Here is a 13,735-nt window from a genome sequence, read left to right on the forward strand (position 1 = left end):
ATACACTTTATGTTCTCTCTCATAACTATTGTGTTCCACTAAGAAACTTTGCGTTCGCTCGCAAAAGCACTGACATATAGTTTTTCCTCCCATCTCCTATTTTTTATCATCACCATCTACCTTTAGGGGCACTGTATTAACAAATCAATGAAAATGAAATATGAATGATGGATGTATATTCAGCACACACCACATATTTAGTAGGCTATTTTTCATAGATATGTGGCAGAAAGCACACGACAAACAAGATTATAATATACTCAGTCTTTAATAACAAACTCAAGAAGAACCGTCACATTCACGTTTGACACAAACAATAACAGAAAAGCAAGTATAAATACACAGTAAATGAAGACACTAAACAGGAACAGCTGGACCCGGATTAACTATTAGAAACAATAGTGACTAATTAGAACTAATACAGACATGACAGAAACAACTAAACAGAACATGATTGTGACATTATTGATAATAATGAGATTAATGAACAGTTGAGGCCCTAATCCGCTGTCCGTGCAGGTGGGGCTTGAAAATATATTCATAAAATTTCTTATAGGCCATATTTTTTAGAATCCTCAGAATCTAAAAGATATTTGATGATTTGTTAAAATATGGACTACCAAAGACATTAGTCTCATTACAATTTGCCATTTAATTTTTTTAAATTATGTTCAGAAATAGTAGGCTTAAATAAGCACTTGCTTCATTGTAAATACAGATCATCAGCAAGGAGTCTTTGACTTGATCCCAAATATACTGAATTTAAACAATCAAGAGTTTTCCAATTAAAAGTAGCGAGCGCCACCATGTGGCAAGAATAGAAACAGCACAATGTTCATTTGGGTTTTATCAAATAGAAGAGAATTTAATCTTAATTGGGGATTTTACCATCACATGTAAGTATTATAGCACACCTGCATGCATAATATGCATAATAAAAACAGTTCATGCAATTTACATTCTCAAGTAATGAGTAAACTTAATTAAGATCATGAACTTACATTGTAAGTAGCCTATAGCATTGAGGACATTTATTATACAAATTTAGTTTTTAATTGAATCACCTACACATAATATTTTACATATATTTCCTTTGGACTCATTTATTGAATAAAACTGTCAACTATGATAAGACTGTGAAATGACCATCTTGTTGCATTGTTCTTGTTTCAACCTGTTTTTGTATTATCATCAATTTCAGATTAACCCACCCCTAAACTTCAAAAGTCAAAATTAAAAACCTCTTTCCATGTCATATGGCTTTTCATCTAACTGAGAAAATCTTGGCCAGAATCAATTGAAATCAGAATTTATATGACTTAATAATGATTAAGTGAAAATGTGACCACAACACAGACATGAATGCACACACTCTTTCAGATTTCTATTACACTACATTTTCAACAAATTTCCAAATAATTCATTTCTGAATATGCTAATTCAGATCCTATTAGAAATCATCAGATGATCACCTTGTTTTATTCACAACTTGTAGTAATTTTACAGCATTATAAACAAAAATTAAAATACTGCATGGAGACAATTACTTAAAGGTATAAGATAGCAATGTTTTTCATAAACACTTTTAGTTATACTGGGTGAAACTCTCTTCACATCCTGATAGCAATCAATAATAGAAGTGGTCTAAATATAAAAAATGTACATATATCTACTGTGGAAGTGTCAATACCAAAACTGTTCGTCCAATCATTGCATTCAGTCCGAACGCAATGAGTGTTGTTAATAATGAGATTAATGTGACCCCTGTGTGACCCCTGTTTCCCAACACATGCAGGTGCAGGTGGGACATGAAAATGTCATCATAAAATTTGTTATGGACCATTTTTTAGAATTCTAAGAACCTAAAAGTTAACATTTGATGATTTATTAACATATGGACTACAGAAGATATTAGTTTCATTACAATCTGACAATATATACAATCTTTTTACAATATGTAAAAAAAAAAAAAAAATCAGACCTTTATAACCAATTGCTTCATTGTAAATAGATAATCAGCGAGGACAGTGTTGGATTACATATTTTATTAAATGTTTAATTTAGTTTGCAGCAGTAAAAGTTGAGTATATTGAAGTTAGCATTTTAAGGTTAGGTTAGGATAATGGTATCAACAGTTCCTGCCAGTCCTGTTCTCTCTATTGTGTTTTAAATGAGTCTTTAATGGCTCTAGCCAGTAGCTCCAAGACGCACCTTTTGTCTGGGATGGCCCGTGGAACCAGAGTTCCTGGCCAGTATCAGCATTTGAATAGGTATGCTGATTAAATTGATACTGGTAACACTCTGGCGTCTGGGGCGGGTTTCCTTAACTTGTATACTCATTTACATGCTTTGTTTGAATTTGTCTCCACCTTCAAAAGTCCCTCCTCCTAAAATGCCTATAACATGTAAATTTATATACTTTAGACCATGTTGGAAGTTTCTACAGCCACGTACAGTGGAGTTCTCAATAAAGAACAACTTCTGTTGAACGCGATCCCAACTGTCTCACTGGTCTCTGCTTCGATCAAAGAAAACTTTACAACAACAGCAAATACACTGGATTAAAATAATCACGACTTAACCGATTAAAAATAAGTAGTTAGCGCCACCGTCTGGCAAGAATAGAAATAACACAATGTTGGACTTTCCCAAGGTTGACACAAACATTCATTTGAGTTTTATAAAACAGAATCAAATATTTTTTGTGTATTTTAACATCACATTTAGGTATTGTTCAATACATGCATGATGAAAACATTTACATGCTCCAAGTTAACTGACTTAAGATCGTAAACTTGCATTAAGTATTGCCTCGATGATATTTACTACAAAATTTTTGTTTGTAATTGAAACACCTTCAATATTGTACATATTTCCTTTGGACTCGTTTATTAAAAAACATTGCGTCAACTGTGATGAAATTGTGCTATTATGTAAATGAGTATCTTGTTGCATTGCATAGCTTTTTGTATTATCATCAGTTTTAGAAGTCAAACTTAAAGGCATGTTGGTCAGATGGCTTTTTAGCTAATTGCGAAGTTCCTGGCCAGGATAAGCTGTAAATAGAATTTATTACTTCATTATGATGAATTTGAATGTGAAACCATAACAATTAATACAGAAATTGTTGCTCTCAGGTTTATACATCAAATGCTTAATATTACTATCGCACTGAATCATTTAACATATTTCCAAATAAGTCATTTCTAAGGATGTTAATTATTATCTCATTAGAAATCATCACAGATGATCAATGGTTCAGTGGAGATTTGACACCAATCAGGACTAATGGATAAAGTTTCTCTTTAAAAGACTGGCCAGATGTGTGACCACTGCTAAATCCCAATCAGTTTACTTCATCACATGCACTTCATAGTAAAATACACCCTGGGGAACATCCATCAGTCGTCACCATTAAGATCATTTTCATCAAATTTGTAATTTTGCCTCCATATTTACCTTCTTATGGTGCTGTGTTGTCATTTATCACTTCTTCCTCGTCTTCAGGCCCAGTGAGACATGAATTAGCTGAATCGGCATCCAGAGTCACATTCACTGTTGAAATAAACTGCTTCACAAATGGGTAAATAATAAAACAATAATAATCTATTTTTAATAGTATCTTACCAGAATCCTGCAACTTTACAGCATTATATCTACTTTAAAGTTTGTTGCATTAAGGTAACATAATGTGATGTAATACTAGACCTTTACTACTGTAATACAATTTAATTTGACATAAACTACACAATATCACATCATATGGTAACTAACTTTTATCATTTACCTTTATTATGATACATTTCTTGACACCCCAACAAGGACATCACCAATTTTCGAACCCTGGATACAGCACTACTTGTGTTGATTTTATTTGTGTAGCTTCTCTTTACAGCAAAATCCCCAGAGTTAAATTAACTCTGCTCAGAAAACATTAATGTCCCTCTCTACAGAGAGTTAATGAGATACTTAAGTGATTCATTAAGTGATGATTGGGCATTAATGATGAACACCTGCTGTTAACAAGCAGAATCACTGAAGGAAAGAGAAACAACAAGAACAGAAAAAAGAGAAACACAAGAACAACAACTAACTTCCAGCCACAGCATTAGATGAAATCAAATGAAGACAAAATACATGAAATGTCTCAAGATCTCAGCAGAGGAGGATTAAACAACTCCACAAACAGCATTACCAGCTTCACTTATTACTAACCAGACTGACTTTATTTGTCTTACATCTACAGAAGTTCTTATTGAGAATTAACAGAGTTTTAGATGTTGAAGATTTATTGAAAATGTTTAATTACCATTATGGTGATCAGTGTTTCCTTTCGTTGGGCAGTTTGACTCTTGACTTTTTTTGTGAGTTTGTGGTTTTTGTAACAGTTTTTACCAAAAGACATATTTTTTTGCAAAGAAAGCCAGAAACGTGATATTGTTTTTAACAACAAAAAAGTAGAATAATGCATTTATCTCATCACTGTCCAAAAGTGGTTAAAGGACAATTCCGGTATTTAACACTTTGAGTCTATTTTGTAGTTTGTTTTGAATGAACAAGAGTGGTGGACAAAGAAATTTTGACAATGGTTCCTGTCGCGACTTTTTTACTATTTTAGAATTGCCCATGACCGCTTTAGAATGGGAGTCAATGGTTTCAGTTACCTCACAACCGCGTATAAACTTCCGCTCTTCCGCAACTTCCGTTGCTCTGCTCAAGCTAGCCTTCTGAGAGACAGAGAACCGAGCGAAAAGACCTAAAAGACTACAATCAAATGTAAACAGCATCCTTTCCGTTTCCGGTAGCGCAGTAATATCAACGAGCAATGAGTCCTCCAACGGAAATCAATGGATTTTACAAAATGCCAAATAAAACACGACAGAAACTGTATTTCGCTACGCTACTTGTTTTGGATCATCAACGAACACCACTAACCACTCGGTGAGTTGCACAGTTTTGAAAACGAACGTTAAGGGTTGTTTTAAGGACATGTTCGTGCATGGCCATAGACTCCCATTCTAAAGCGGTCATGGGCAATTCTAAAATAGTCAAAAAGTCACGACAGGAACCATTGTCAAAATTTCTTTGTCCACCACTCTTGTTCATTCAAAACAAACTACAAAATAGACTCAAAGTGTTAAATACCGGAATTGTCCTTTAATTGATGTTAATAGATTATATTCACTAACATACTCTCTTGCCACAGATCGGACATTCTGAATTTTGATTTTTAAAAAACATTATGGGGATTTTTATTTTTAAGGACACAGACATCAAGAATCGGCATATGAATCTCAACAATGGTGACATATTTCATGCCGCAATGCATGCTGGGAGCCACAATAGTATAAAACTCATGGCTCCCAGGATGCATTGCGGCATGAAACTTTACAATCTCATTAACTTTAACTCTGATTCAGAGTTATTTTAACTCTCTGTAGAGAGGGACCATGTTCTATGAGCAGAGTTAATTTAACTCTGGGGATTTTGCTGTACAAGTTTAATTGTAAAACTGTTAAATTATGATTAAATGTTGTTATATTTGTTATGGCACATATAAACCATCATTCATTTGATCATTTGGGATCTGAACCATTTGATTGCATTTATTCAATGATAGTTTGTATTCTATCAAACTTTCAAAGTATAGAAATAAATAATGTTTGGCATGACAATGAATTTGGTCAAATAAATTATTGAACTCATAAAAACTCATTTTTTTTTTACTCACCCATGTCTGTTTCTAAATGTGTGGTCATCACTAAAAACAGAAAGAAAGTATGAAGTTAGGGTCCATAACAGAATTCATCAATAATAAGATACATTTTTAATATTAGTCACCACTTGAAGTCCAGCAAAAAACAAAAACAGTTTGCATCTCACAAAAATCATAGTGAATTGTATTCATATATGAATTCATATATGCACTGCATTAATTAATTGTTTTGCAGAATAGTAATGTATTCATAAAGCCATATACAGTGCTATGCATAAGTTTAGACACCCATACTAAAGTTGACTAAAAAGAGGAATAAAAAATAATCTTTTGGAAACTGAACTTAATGCCTTAATTTAAAAAATTAGGAAAAATCCAACCTTTAAGGACACCAATTTTCTTTGTGAATGAATAATGCATCGTAAATAAATAAATATTCTTCCTTAAAATACAGGGTGCATAAGTTTGGACACCCCTATGTTAAATTCCCATAGAGGCAGGCAGATTTTAATTTTTAAAGGCCAGTTACTTCATGGATCCAGGATACTATGCATCCTGATAAAGTTCCCTTGGCCTCTGGAATTAAAATAGCCCCACATCATCACATAGCCTTCACCATACCTAGAGTTTGGCATGGTTTTATTTCAGTTAGCCTAAAAGCTAGTTTGATTTGCATTGAGAGATGATCTTATGGAAAGTACCCCATGCCAAACTCTAGGTATGGTGAAGGCTATGTGATGATGTGGGGCTATTTTAATTCCAAAGGCCAAGGGAACTTTATCAGGATTGCAAGATTTATAACTGGAATTGTGAGAAAGTCAAAATCAAACAATATTATTATTTATTAATTATATCTCGTAATTTAAAAAAATGCAAGTTTATACGCTATTTATCAGAATTGCAGGAAAAGAGTGCAATATCTTTTAGATTTTTTTATTCCATGGCAGAGACAGGCTTCCATAAAACACAGTGTAAATTAATTTCAGACCAAACACTTAATTAATTGATTAATTCTGAAGGACCACTGGTGTCAATGCTTCTACGATCTACATACGATGCTTTTGAGAAATGCAGCCCTGTCTAAGATATACACTTTCCCTTATGTGACAATACTGATTATTTATTTTGTGGATGAAAAGAGACTATGAATAATGAAATAATAACTCAAATACCTCTGTATTTATGAAGGAACACAGTTAACAGTATTCCAGCAAAACCACTGATCACAACTATAATTGAAAACAGGATGGCTGCTGTCCTCCAAAGACATGCTACCTGTAAAACAAAACAGTGACTTTCAATGAGCACTTTGTGTCCAGTCAAACATTTATTTTTGTTTGATTCAAAATGGTTATTAATGTAAACAATGATACATTTGTAATGCACTGAATTGATAATCAGTTTTTCTATCCAACTCTATCAAATCACCATAAATTGCACACCAAAAGTGTCAGTACTTACTTGTGGTGTTAATCAGTGTCTCCAGCATGTGATGTCTCAGTTTGACTCTGCAGTGAATCTTGCCACTGTGATAAACAATGATGGTGTGTTTGACACTGAATCTGTCTGTGTTTCTGTGAGTCTCTGTAGTTTCTGAACTCAAACTGACTCCTTCACTGTCCAGCCACTCAAGATCAGGTTCAGGTACCAACCTTCAGATTCACACTGTAGATGAAGCCCTCCTGAACGATCAAACCCATCTACAGTGATCACTGGAGGACGTCCTACAACAACTACAGATCAACAAGAAGAACATTAATTGAGTGAACATGTTGTTTTGCCTATAAGCCTGCACTGTAAAAATGAATACGCTATATCTAATCAATAAAATTGTGGCAACAGATTACAAGCAATATAATTAATTAAATTTAACAAATTAGAATTGAGTAATAATTAATCAAATTAATTCCTTAAAAGGTAACCATTTAAAATGAGTAAAATTTACAACAATTCTTTTTTTTATTTTTTATTTTAATTACCAAAATTGAAGACACCTGATGTTAACAAGCAGAATCACTAAAGGAGAAAAACTGTAATTTAAAGTCACCATTATGGTGATCAGTGTTTGTTTTAGTTGGGCTCTTGACCCTTAAATCATTAAAGGGTTAGTTCACCCAAAAATGAAAATTCTGTCAGTAATTACTCACCCTCATGTTGTTCCAACCGCGTAAGACCTTCGTTCATCTTCGGAACACAAATTAAGATATTTTTGATGAAAACTGAGCCCTGTCTCACTCCTCCGTAGGCTGCTATGTGACCGAAACTTGCTGGCCCAGAAAAGTTATTAAAGAGTTCGTTAATATAGTCCAAGTGACTCCAGTGGCTCAATCTTAAGTATATCAAGCGACGAGAATACTTTTTGTGCGCAAAAACAAACAAAAATAACAACTTTATTCCACTATTCATTTCCTTCTCTCTGGACCTCTAGTTGGTTCGCGTAGTGTTTTTGCGCAGCGCGTCTGTGTTACACGTCACCACGTAGGCTCACTATTGGCCGACGCCGGTCATGTGTGTGATGCGTGATGACGTGCAACACAGACGCGCAGCGCAAAAACACTACGAGGCCCAGAGAGAAGGAAATGAAAAGTGGAATAAAGTCGTTATTTTTGTTTGTTTTTGCGCACAAAAAGTATTCTCGTCGCTTGATATACTTAAGATTGAGCCACTGGAGTCACTTGGACTATATTAACGATCTCTTTAATAACTTTTCTGGGCCAGCAAGTTTCGGTCACATAGCAGCCTATGGAGGAGTGAGACAACTCTCAGATTTAATCAAAAATATCTTAATTTGTGTTCCGAAGATGAACGAAGGTCTTACGCGGTTGGAACATCATGAGGGTGAGTAATTACTGACAGAATTTTCATTTTTGGGTGAACTAACCCTTTAACTTTAGATTTTGTTTGGCTGCTGTACCTGAGTTATAACTGCCAGATGAACAAAGAGAAAAGGTGATCTGATGGTGTTGGTTGTGTTTTAACAATATTTATAAATTAACTTTTTATTTATGAGTAATTTAACTTTTTTTATTTCCTCTAAACCTTTATAAAATAGTATTCCATACAACCACAAATACATACATGACATTGGCTTTTATTGAATTTTTACTCAATTATTTTGGTAAGTTTAATTTTAAAGTGTTATGTATTCTGATAACACCAAAATAATTAAAACGATTTAGTGCCTTGTGCAAAAATAAACAAATTATTAGTAAAACACGCCCCTCTGCTTGATGCAGTTATTTAGGTTATTCTAAATATGAAGAGTTCAGATGAAAAAGCCTTTAAGTGCCATCTGAAATTTCCTTCTATAATGATCATTTTTATCAAGCTTGTATGTTTATGTTCACTTATTTCACATTACTGGCAATGAAAATTACCTATTAATTGTCATTTAAGTTAAATTACTGAACTTAAATATACGAGCTTGAAAAAAAATGTTCATTTTAGAAGAAAATTTCAGATGGCACTTAGAGGCTTTTGCATCTGAACTCTTCATATATACTTGAAACTAGTAGCATAGAAAATGTTTTCAAAACATGCACATTGTGGAATGGTTTCCTAAACCTAGTGAATACTAAGGAGACCATGGTTTCTGTGTGAACTGATTATTTTGTAGACATCTTTTGAAAATGAAACAATTGCGTGAGTTTGAGGAAGATAAAATTAATTAACTTTTTTAATTAATTTTTTAAAAAGGAAATCAGAGTTGCGTTAATATATATACTTTTTTGTTTAAAAAAAGAAAATACGTAATTATGAGAAGTGCCCTTTATTTCACTTGAGCCCCTGCCCCTCAAAATGTCTGTGCACGTCCCTGCTGATCACCATAATGATGACGTAAAATTACGGTTTTCTCCTTCAGTGATTCTGCTTGTTAACATCAGGTGTCTTCAATTTTGGCAATAAAAAAATTGTTTAAAAACAATTGTTGTAAATTTTACTCATTTTAAATGGTTAACTTTTAAGGAATTAATTTGATTAATTATTACTCAATTCTAATTTGTTAAATTTAATTAATAATATTGCTTGCAATCTGTTACCACAATTTTATTGATTAGATATAGCGTATTCATTTTTACAGTGTGTTATTGTTTGGTGGCACGAACAACAAACAACATCACACTCTAAAAATGCTGGGTTATTTTTTTTAACCCAAGGGTTCAGCCGGTTGTGTCATTTTAATGGGTTATTTTTCTTTAATTTTACCCAGGTGCTGGGTAGTTTTTATGTCACTCAGCTGCTGGGTCAATTTATTATGATCACGCACCCAGTGCTGGGTCAGTGTAACCTAAGGTTGGGTCCAAACCAGTTACAGTTTTTTTTATTCGCTTTGGTACTATTTTCACAAGTTAGGTGTACATTTTCCAAACTCTTAGTGCTAATATCACAACAGATCATCAAAAGTGCACTTTTTTCAAACATTTCATTATGTTTTCAATTGTGTTAGTACAATACACAAAATCACAAAGTATCCTTTTCACAACACAAAATAAGTGTTTCATCTACATAAATGTTTCATTCACAGTCACTGCCTTTCATAAAGCTCTTACTATCAAACTTTTGATTTGCATCTCTTCTTGTTCAGTTTAATACATGTGTCTATTATTTAATCCAACTGATCTTAATGGTTAATCAATGAATCATTTGGTACACCTATAGATTTCAATAGATATTGATTCTATATACAGTTTCTATAGAACTTGTTTGCAATTTCTGATATGGAAAACCAAATGTAATGAATTATTTTTACATAAGTGATTTATAGATAATAACCTCCATCATGTTCAAAGTGTGTGAACACGCATGTGTGTGTGTGTGTGTGTGTGTGTGTGTGTGTGTGTGAGAGAGAGAGAGAGAAAGATACAGAGAAATTTGCCATTTGTGAAAATACTGTAAAGCAGAATAGAGTATAAGGGAGAGGAAACAGTCAATGACTGTAAAACATCAGATTGATCAGAGATGCATCAGTAGAAGGGAGACAGACGGCATCAAATACAGCATTTTACATTACAGTATGTATGCCATGTGATACTGTAAACATGGTAGAGACATGATAGATTACTGTAACTCAACCTTCATCTGTAAAGGTCCACTTCAGTATATTCAGTCAAATAGTCAAAATCATTTACTGTATTCATTGCCAGCAAACTCTGTTCTAGCACAGAACATCATGGCTGTGCTTCATCACACCTTTTGATAACACACTGGATAGATACTATTACAAACATTATGGATTAAATTACATAAGTTAGGTTATGCACATGTATTTTCTAATGTGGCATAGCCTGTATTACTGTAATTAATTCAGCAACAACGGTGATTTGAAACATGTATCTTGCATTGTTTGCTGTTGAATGAGCTGATTGTTAAAAGTACTAAATTGAAAGAAGATCATACTGTTGTGTTTCTGTGATTAAACCAAATGTTCTCATTACATATTACAATAATCTTGTGTTTGAAACAATGATTATGTGGACTGAAAACATGTGCAACTGACTGAAAGCATTGCATCAGGTTTTGAAAGAATGACTAGCTGTGTTACAAGTGTGATCAGTTTGGATTTTTGTACTAAGAGTTTTGAAAATGTACACCTTACTTGTGAAAATAGTACCAAAGCGAATAAAAAAAACTGTAAAACTGGATCAATTTGACCAACAGTCATTTTGTGTTCTGTTCTAAGACAAAACATCCTGACGAGAATACAAATACAGGATCTGCAGGTCCCACTACTTCATACTGCTCTGTTACAAGAGATAAAAAGCAGAACTAAACTGCATGTCATAAAAGTTGTGTGTTCTACAAATGTACGACAGTTAAAATACTATCTTTATTTTAAAATACTCTCAATATATTAAGTTTTGCATCCTGTGTGATAATTTATTATTTATTGTTTATTTGAATAGGGACAGATACAAAAAACATAGATTATTACATAAAGAACAATCCGATGCCTGTTTCACAGTGTTTATAGCCATGGCTAATCCTGCACTAGAAACAACACAAGACACACCTTTCCTTAAAAAATTATGTTACTGTAAGCATCTCCTTCCACACTTCAGCTCTGTATTTGCTCAGCTGAGGATTCATTCACTTCAATAAGCTAAAAAATATTTGCTTACAACACTGATTTTGCACTTTTATGGATTGGATTATTTGTCATATGGCTTTTTGTAATATTTTATTTTTTTCATGAAGTCTAGTTTTCTACATGCATGTGTTTGGTCTGCTGTTTCTACAAGATATGAAAACAATTCCGACTCGGATAAGTGATGTACATTTGTTTGTTTATTTTGGTAAGTATCCATATAATAAGGATAATTTACAATGAACCAGTAATAATTTCTAAATTATTCCAGTCAGGCAATGACCAGCTCAATGTACATTGTCCCATACATAAGTTACTTATTAAATCTCCTTCCCTCTTTCTTTTACACATAAACACAATACTTCAAATAATTACCTGATCTTGAATCTGCAGCTCCACTAATAATCAGGAGGGTCAAACAAATGAACTTCATCTCTGAAGGACACGGATGCTAAAAGAAAACGTGTATTATGTCAGAAAACACAAAATCCTGTGTTAACGTGCATATATTTTTTATTTTTGTATGTTAGCTACACATACCCAGAAAATCTAAATTTAGAAAACCTTAGTTAATCGATGTACCTAACTCAATTTTTCAAATGTTCTTACCTTTATCTCAATACTGTTCTGAGGAGTGTGAATAAATAAGATATGAGAGATCATACAGAGTTTGTTCCTGGTTTGGTTTTACTTTCTCATATCACTAAACAACTTAAGTGATAAAACTAAAGACCTCATACTACTTAATAACCCGGGCTTCTGAAATCAACTTCTTCAGGCTTTGACTGTAGGGTTTATAACTTGCATTTGTGGAGGGGTGTGATTTAACTATTAGGGGCGTTCCAAACAAAAGTGTACATAAAAATCCCTTCATGAAGTGCCGTTAGCAAACGCTCTCTCACGACCAATTCGTACGAAATCGTACGAGTGAGTAAAATGTGGCTGAGAGCATAAATAATCAGGAGGAATTATCAGAAAAATCAGAACAGGTTAATGGGATAATTAATGAAACATATTGGGAAGCTGAGTCAGACGGCAGGGTGCACAGGCAAACATGATACAACCAAAAACATAGAAAACACAGAGCACATGTTACATCATGATGCTTTCATTCATTATCGGGTCCAGCTCAAAACATTATTGCGAGTACCCAGCTAGAAATGTTTTGTTCTAAAAACGTTCTGAGAACATTACCATGAAGTTCTAATAATGTTTTCAGCGGGTAGTTTTATTTTGGTTCCCAGAATGTTCTCCTAAAAGGTACACAGCAAAAACTCCAGTGATAAAAGTTAATGAGATAATTAAGGGATTAACTGAGCAATGAGTGACCATTATTGAAGACACCTGATGTTAACAAGCAGAATCACTGAAGGAGTCACCAATCAGTTACCATTATGGTGATCGTTGTTTATTTTAGTTGGGCTCTTGACCCTTACATTGTTAACTTTAGATTTTGTTTGGCTGTTGTAACTCAGTTATAACTCCCAGATAAACAAAGAGAAAAGATAATCAGATGTTGTTGATTATGTTTTGATATAATCATCATTTGACCTGAATCACAAAACTCATTTAGAGCCTAATCTCTGACTTAAATTTATATTTTTGATTACATCATCAAGTGATTCTACAACATAAGATCCAGAATTTTCTATTTATTCCAAAGTATTTCCTAAAAGTTGTTTTGATTAAAAAACAAACAAATTGTTTAGGCACAAACAGACATCAAGAATGAGTGTATGAATCTCAATAATAGTGACAAACGAAATATTTAATTAGGAAAAGGAAATTACTAAGACAATTCAGATCATAATTTATTCATACCGCAATGTATGATGGGAGTCATGAATGAGTTTTGATTGGTGGCACCCAGAATGCACTGCAACATGCTTTATTATTGTCACCATTGTTGAGAATCACAGGCTGATTCTTGATAT

General features: G+C 33.4%; 1 long non-coding RNA gene across 1 annotated transcript; it reads right to left on the reverse strand.

Moving 5' to 3' along the window:
* Positions 1-299: 299 nt before the first annotated feature.
* LOC311092585 lies at positions 300-7,410 on the reverse strand. Its single transcript, XR_014608274.1, has 5 exons — positions 7,178-7,410; positions 6,889-6,991; positions 3,788-5,761; positions 3,460-3,568; positions 300-3,056 (listed from the first exon to the last, which is right to left on the reverse strand). It is a non-coding gene; the product is annotated as an uncharacterized lncRNA (long non-coding RNA).
* Positions 7,411-13,735: the final 6,325 nt, after the last annotated feature.

This window comes from Abramis brama (assembly GCF_963993115.1).
Source record: "Abramis brama genome assembly, chromosome: 1".
NCBI lineage: Eukaryota > Metazoa > Chordata > Actinopteri > Cypriniformes > Leuciscidae > Abramis > Abramis brama.